General features: G+C 39.5%; 1 non-coding gene across 1 annotated transcript; it reads left to right on the plus strand.

Annotated features, from left to right (window-relative positions):
* The first annotated feature begins 1,176 nt into the window (after positions 1–1,176).
* Trnak-cuu lies at positions 1,177–1,249 on the plus strand. Its single transcript has one exon. It is a non-coding gene; the product is annotated as a tRNA-Lys (tRNA).
* Positions 1,250–8,217: the final 6,968 nt, after the last annotated feature.

The raw sequence follows: 8,217 nt of genomic DNA on the forward strand, positions 1-8,217 counted from the left end.
ATAGTATAATTCTACTAAAGAAACATAGTAACATAATGACTTCTAATGACATTCTGCTATATTCATAGCTAAGTATTTTTCTGAGGCAGCATTATTGAAGCTTCCTTCTGTAGTAGATAGAAATAAATATAGAAATCCACAGTTGGACAAGGTTCAGAAAGTGAGACACCTTGGAATACTCATTCCTAAATGGGATGTCTCCATAAATTCTCTCCCCATCATGGTTAAAGAAACCATGCAGAGGGTTTGGGGATTTAGCTCAGTGGTAGAGCACTTGCCTAGCAAGCACAAGGCCCTGGGTTCAATCCTCAGCTTCAAGAAAGGAAAGAAAAAGAGAAACCCTGCAGAAGTGGAGGTGGAAAGATTGTAAGAGCCAGAGGGTATGGAAGACACCAAGTAAATAAGGCCCTCTAAACACAGGATTGGTATACATATGAACTCACAGAGAGTTCATCATTAGATGGGGTTCCAGTACTGAAAGAACTAGAAACACACCTTTATCACTAGCCCAGAAGCTATTTCCAATGGATACCCAATCACAAAAATGAAAAATTAGGTTTTTTTCCCAACAGAGTCTATGAGGGTCTATAAACTACTCTTAATGTCAGGCCCCATACTCAGAAGTAGATGGCCAATATAAAATGAATGAAGTGGTATTTTAAATTTTTTAATTTATTTTATATCCCAGTAGCAGCAGATATCCCGTGAGTATCAACAAAACATGGCATATCAAGTTCCAGGAAAACTAAGCATCTCCCCTGCTGTGGGATGTTCTATATGTTAAATGTGTTGCTCTGATTGGTTAAAATAAATAAAGTGCTGATTGGCCAGTAGCCAGGCAGGATAGGCGGGACAAGGAGGAGGAGAACTGGAGAAAGTGGAAGGCTGGAGAGAGATGTTGCCAGCTACCGCCATAACAAGGAAAATGTGGGGTACAGGTAAGCCATGAGCCACGTGGCAAAGTATAGACTAATAGAAATGGATTAATTTAAGATAGAAGAACTAGATAACAAAAAGCCTGCCACGGCCATACAGTTTGTAAGCAATATAAGTTTCTGTGTGTTTACTTGGTTGAGTCTGAGCGTCTATGGGCCTGGTGGGTGAGAGAGATTTGTCCTGACTCTGGGCCAGGCAGGAAAACTCCAACTACAAATGGCGCCCAACGTGTTTGCAAGAGCCTGGCTAGCTCAGTCGGTAGAGCATGGGACTCTTAATCCCAGGGTCGTGGGTTCGTGCCCCACGTTGGGCGCCAGCTGTTGGTGAAATTATTAAGGCCACTCCACATACTTAAAAGGGAGGTTTATTTTGTGGGGTAACTTACAAATGAAGGGATAGGTTGTAGGATCTGGCAAAGGTATGGCGCATTCCGGCGGTGTTCTCTGGAGAACTCTGCTTGGTCTACCTCCAGCGTCCAGGGTCCCAGAACCAAGAGAGACCTCTCCTCTAGATCCTGGGTCTTCAGCTTTCTCCCTCAGCCCCACCTTGTGGGCGTGACCATTACCAAAGCCTCAATGGGGGTTGGAACTTCCAGGCCAATGCTGGGATGGCTACCCACTACACTCCCCATATATTAAGGCTGGGCAAGGCAACCCAGTATGGGAAGTAGGGTCCCAAAAGCCAGTAAAAGAGGCAGAGGCAGACCCTGTTCTCATTGTTATGAGTCCCGTAAGACTTGTAAGTACTATAAGACCCATAGGTCCCATAAGTCCCAAGCTACACAACAGCAACATATGTGCAGAGTGCCTAGGTCAGCCCCATGTAGGCTCCCTGGTTGTTGGTTCAGTCTCTGTGAGCCCCTATGAGCCCAGATTAGTTGATTTTATGAGTTTTCTTGTGTCCTTAACCCCTGTGGCTCCCATAATTTTTCTTTCCCTTTTCTGTAGGATTCCCCTCGCTCCACCTAATGTCTGACTATGGCTCTCTACATCCATTTTTATCAGTTGCAGAATGAAGTCTCTCTGATGATAACTGGGCTAGGCACCAACTCCAGTATATCCCACAGGGTGGACAGACTGTAGGTCCCAGATTATGTGGCTGGGTTGGTTTCCCACTCTGTCCACTTGAAGTCTTGCCGAGTCACAGGACATTGCCAGTTCTGGCTAAATATCTACTATTGCTAAGTCTTAGCTGGGGTTATCCTTGTAGATTTCCTTACACCATATTTTTACCTGACTCTGAAATGCCCCTGCTTCCAGTAGTCACTTTCAGTACTCTCCTTTTTTGTCCTCCCCACTTGATCACTCATGTTCCCATCCCTACCCACCTTCAGTCCACTCACAAAATCTCATTTATTTCCCCTTGCCAGGGAGATCTGAGCATCCTTCCATAAACTCTCCTAGTTACCTAGTATTTCTATGTTTGTGGATTGTAGTGTAGTTATCTTTTATTTTATAGCTAATATCCACTTATGAGTGAATACATACCATATTTGTCTTTCTTGGTCTGGGTTACCTCACTCAAGATGATTTTTTCTAGTTCTATCCACTTGCCTTCAAATTTCCTGGTGTCCTTGTTTTTAACAGCTTAATAATACTCCATTGTGTAAGTAAACCGCATTTTCTTTATCTATTCCTTGGATTAGGGACATCTAGTTTGTTTCCAGGTTCTGGTCATTACAAATAAAGCTGCTATGATTATAGTTGAGAAAGAATCCTTGTGGTATGATTATGCATCCTTTGGATATATGGCCAAGAGTGGTATAACTGGGTCTTGTGGGAGGTTGATTTTCAGGCTTCTAAGAAACTGCCACACTGATTTCCAAAGTGGCTGAACAAGTTTGCACCAGCAATGGAAGAGCATTTCCCTTTGCTCCACATCCTCTCTAGTATGAGCTATCACGTATGTTTTTGATCTTAGCCATTCAGACAGTTGTAAGATGGAATCTCAGAGTCTGTTTGATTTTCATTTTCCTGATTGCTAAGGATGTTGAACATCTCCTTAAGTATTTCTTGGTCATTTGTGATGCTTCTATGGAGGATTCTCTGTTTAGATCAATACCCCATTTTTAAATTGGACTATTTTGTTTGTTGATGTTTAGTTTCCTGAGTTATTTATATATTTTGGAAATCAGCCTTCTGTCAGATGTGGGGATGGTGAAGATCTTTTCCTATTCTGTAGACTGCTGTTTTGTCCTTTGATGGTGTCCTTTGTCTTAGAGAAGCTTTTCAGTTTCATGAGTTTCCATTTATTAAGTGTTTATCTTAGTGTCTGCACTATTGGTGTCCTGTTTAGGAAATTGTCTCTTGTGCTAATGCACTCAAGGCTGTTTCCCATACTCTCTTCTATCAGGCTCAGTGTTTCTGGATTGATATTCAGGTCTTCAATCCACTTTGGCTTGAGTTTTGTGCAGAGTGATAAATATGGGTCTATTTGCATTCTTCTACATGCTTACATCCAGTTAGACCAGCACCATTTATTAAAAATGCTTTCTATTTTCCTTTATATAATTTTGACTTCTTTGTCACATATAAGATGTCTTTGGTGTATGGATTTATGTTTGTTCTTTGATTCAGTTCTATTGATCTACTTGCTTGTTTTTATGCTAGTACCATGCCACTTTTATTACTATAGCTCTGTAGTAAGAGTTTGAAATCAGGGATGCTGATCCTTGAAGTTCTTTTATTGTACAGGATTGTTTTAGCTATCCTGGGATTATGTATTTCCATATGAAGGTGAGTAGTGTTCTTTCAAGGTCTGTAAAGAATTGTGTTTCCATGAGTTTGTAGTTGTTTCTGTTGTTGTTGAAATACAGCTTTAATTCATGGTAGTCTGATAAAATAAAAAGGGTTATTTCGGTTTTTTGTGTGTCTTTTGAGACATGCTTTGTGGTCAAGTATATAGTCAATTTTGGAGAAGGTTCCATGTGGTGCTGAGAAGGAAGCATATTCTTTTGTGTTTGAGTGAAACATTCTATAGATATCTGTTAGGTCCATTTCAGTCATAATATCTATTACTTCCATTATTTCTGTTTAGTTTCTGTCTAAACAATCTGTCCATTGGTGAGAGTGGGGTGGTAAAGTCTTCCACTATTCTTGTGCTGGGTTCAATGTGTATTTTAAGCTTTTGTAATGTTTCTTTTGCAAATGTAGGTGCCCTTGTATTTGTGCATAGATTTTCAAAATTGAGATTTCATCTTTATGGATTTTTCCTGTGATGAATATGAAATACCCTTTACTTTAGGGTCTCTATTGAGAAGTCATGTGTGATTCTGTGCCTTTTTATGTTCCTTGGCCTTTTCCCCTCTTTTGATTAACTTTAGTTTGAAGTCTATTTTGTTAGATATTAGGATAGCTGTGCCAGTGTGCTTCTCAGGTCTATTTGAAATTTTCTAACCCTTCACTCTGAGGTAATGTCTGTCATTGATATTTAGCTGTGTTTCTTGTATGCAGCAGAATGATGGATCCTATTTTTGTGTCTATTCTGTTAGCCAGTGTCTTTGTTTGTTTGTTTGTTTGTTTGTTTTGAGACAGGGTTTTTCTTTGTAGTTTTGGTGCCTGTCCTGGTTCTCAATCTGTAGACCAGACTGGCCTCGAACTCACAAAGATCTGCCTGGTTCAGCCTGTCTTTTTATTGGTGAATTGAGTCCATTGAGGAATATTAATGATAAATGATTGTTAATTCCTGTTATGTTGTTGTTGCTGGTAGTGTGTTTGTGTTTGTGTATGTGTGTGTGCTTCCCTTCTGAAGGTTTTGCTGGTATGAGATTATCTATTGCCTCTGATTTTGTGGGTGTAGCTAACTTCCTCGAGATGGAATTTTCCTTCTGGTACCTTCTATAAGGCTAGATTTGTGCATAGATATTGTATAAATTTGACTTTTTCATGAAATAGCTTCTTTTCTCCATCAATAGTGATTCACAGTTTTGCTGGGTATAGTAGTCTGGGCAGGCATCCATGGTCTCTTAGAGTCTTCAAGACATCAGTCCAGGTCCTTCTGTATTTTAGGGTCTCTATTGAGAAATCATGTGTGATTCTGTGCCTTTTTATGTTCCTTGGCCTTGTTCCCTTGCTGCTTTAAATATTCTTTCTTGCTCCATATGTTTAATGTTTTGATTATTATGTGGTGAGTGGATTTTCTTTTCTGAACTAATCTATTTGGTGTTCTGCAAGCTTCTTGTACTTTTATAGGCATGTCTTTATTTAGGTTGGGAAAATTTTCTTCTGTGAATTTGATAAATATATTTCTGGGTTTTTGAGCTGGGTTTCTTCCTCCTCCATTCTTATTATCTATTATCCTTATGTATGGACTTTTCATAGTGTGCCAGATTTCCTGGATGTTTTGTGTTAGGAATTTTTTAGATTTAGCTTTTCTTTGAGTGATGAATCTATTTCCTCTATTGTGTCTTCAGCACCTGAGATTCTCTCTTCCATTTCTTGTGTTCTATTGGTGATGCTCGCATCTGTAATTTCTGTTCACTTACCCAGATTTTCCATTCCTAGGATTTCTTCAGTTTATGTTTTCTTTATTGCTCATATTTTTATATTTAGGAATTGAACAATTTCTTTCATCTGTTTGTTTTTTTTTGTGGCATTCTTTTAGGGATTTATTGATTTTTTTCCATTTTTTTTGTTTGCCTTTTCCTCAATTTCTTTAAGGAATTTTTTCCCCATATTCTCTTTAAGGACCTCTATCATCTTCTTAAAGTCATTTTTATTGTCATTTTATTTTGCTTCAGCTGTGTTGGATGGTTCAGTCTTCCTGTTGTAGGATAGCTCTTCTCTGGTGATACCATACTATCCTTTCTGTTTTAATTGTATTTTTTTTTCTTTTCTTTCTTTCTTTCTTTTTTTTTGGTTTTTGGTTTTTCTAGACAGGGTTTCTCTGTGTAGCTTTGTGCCTTTTCCTGGAACTCACTTGGTAGCCCAGGCTGGCCTCGAACTCACAGAGATCCACCTGGATCTGCCTCCCAAGTGCTGGGATTAAAGGCGTGTGCCACCACCGCCTGGTTTGATTGTATTTTTATAATGGCATTTAGGTATCTGGATTTGGAATGATTATGGGCATAGGTTTTGATTCCTAGATTTGTTTTTGTTAGATGGATGTTTTGTTTCTTGGTTTCTATTTCCTCTCTGGTCTTCTGGCTTAAATGGCCAATAGCTCTGAGGACTAGCCCTCTCCGGGTCCAGTAAGGTGTCCCCTCTGGGGTTCTTGGGACCTGGCATTTCATAGCTCCAACCTATCCTCTATTAAAGCCAAAGGCTTCTTTCAAAGTTGTAGACCAGGGTATGGAGCTCAGAGGAGGAGTGCAGTCCAGGGTCCATAGATCTGGTCTGATCTCTGGCAAAGCAGACATCTGGAGTCCCTATATCTGGCCTGGCCTCTGGTAAAGTGGAAGTCTTCTTCCAAAGTTGTAGGCCAGGATATAGAGCCTGGAGTGTAGTCTGGGGTTTAGTTGGCAGTGGGCAGCATCTTTCTTGGGGTTCCTAGTCCCAGCCTGGCCTTTCTTATGGCTGCTAAGATTGTGGGCCCTATTGTGGAGCCCAGAAGAGGGGGTGTAGTCTGGGGTTGTTGAGCAGCTTTTAAGGAGTATTGGTAGTCAATTAGTCGTGTCTTACCTGGGTTTTCTAGATCCTGCATAGCCTCTGGTAAAGTTGAGGTATTTTTAAAGGTTGTGGTTTTTTGTTGTTGTTGTTGTTTTGTCGGAGCATTTGTTTTAATTTTTTTCCTCACCTATAGGTCTTCTGATTATATAATGTGGTTTCTGATTTTAGGTTTTTATGGGATTTCTATGTGTATGAATGTGTATGTCTTTGTGTTTGTATGTGTTTCTTGTGCTTTTCCTAGGCTCTTTTTTTTCTCTCCTCATTTCTATGTTTTGTTCTATTCAGGTTTGCTTTTATTTTATTTTTAATTATGGCTTTGTCCTCTGATCTCCAGGTAAGATTTATTTCTTAGACTACAAATATTTTAACATACATGGTCAGAAGAGAACTCTCACCCTATAATTTCCATATGTTATTCCTGTATCTTTGTATTTTAAATGAATTATTTCCAAGTTATCTAATTATTTTATAGCACATTTAAATATTTAGAGTAACTTCATCAAGAGAACAGCCATTTGAATTGTTGCTTCTTCTGTAAATTTTCGACTTTGGATTTAGATGAGAGACATGTTGAGACCTGACATTCTGAGTATAGAAACTTGTGTTGAGGATGAGGGAAAACTAACAGGCTGACCAACCCAGCAACCACCTAAACCCAGAACCAGGGCTATGAGTTGGCCCACTCCAACATCCACCCTATCTATGATCTACTGGAACATGTGAAGGGGCTGGCTCTGGAAACCCATGCAGGCTCTCCATGACACAGTTAAACAACAGGGTATAAAAGAGGAGCCTCAGTGAGAGCCCAGTATCTATAGTGTAGCAAAAACCAGAGGCCTCAAATCAGACCAAATGATTCATTACAATGAACACTTGCAAGTAATGATATATGGACTAAAGGGTGTACTGTGTGACTCACTGTGTCATACTATGGCTTCTATGAGAAGATTTTTCTTTTTTTCCTAATTTCTCTTCCTTTAAATTTTATTTTGTTCTATCCTGTGGGGGTGGTTGCAAGGGTAGAGGGCAGATGGGAAGAGATGGGGAGATGAATGAGATTGAGATGCATGATGTACAATTCACAAAAAAATCAATAAAAAATTAAACTAGAAAAAAACACTTTAAAAATTAATTTTGTGGGTATTGTTGATTTGCCCATATGTATGTCTATGCACGACTTGTGTGTCTGGTGCCCACTGAAACCAGGAGAGCATTCAATCTGCTAGAATTGGAGTTATAGATAGTTATGAACCACCATGTATGTGCTGGACTTTGAATCCAAGTCCTCTGAAAGAGCAGTCAGTGCTCTTAACTGTTGAATCATCATATCTAGCTTCTGCATATTATTTTAAAATTCTTTAGTTATTTTGATTTGATGTTACACACACAGATTTTACAGAATCGGGATTTATGTTCCTTTGGGAGCAGACTAGATAGATAGCCAGCAGTTTTCTTATTATTTAAAATATATGTTTTAAGGTAAAAGTTACATTTTTTTTTTCCTGGAAGGAACTGGGTGTTATGATATTCACACAGGGGATCCCGAGGGTATGCCACATATGCAGGGAAGCATGCTGGGTGGATGTAGCGGTGGGTGGTGGATGACACATGCTATGCTGGCATGGCAGCCGTGGCAGTATGTGGACAGCCACTCATAACCAAGGTGCTGCATTTG

This window comes from Onychomys torridus, chromosome 19 (assembly GCF_903995425.1).
Source record: "Onychomys torridus chromosome 19, mOncTor1.1, whole genome shotgun sequence".
Taxonomy (NCBI): domain Eukaryota; kingdom Metazoa; phylum Chordata; class Mammalia; order Rodentia; family Cricetidae; genus Onychomys; species Onychomys torridus.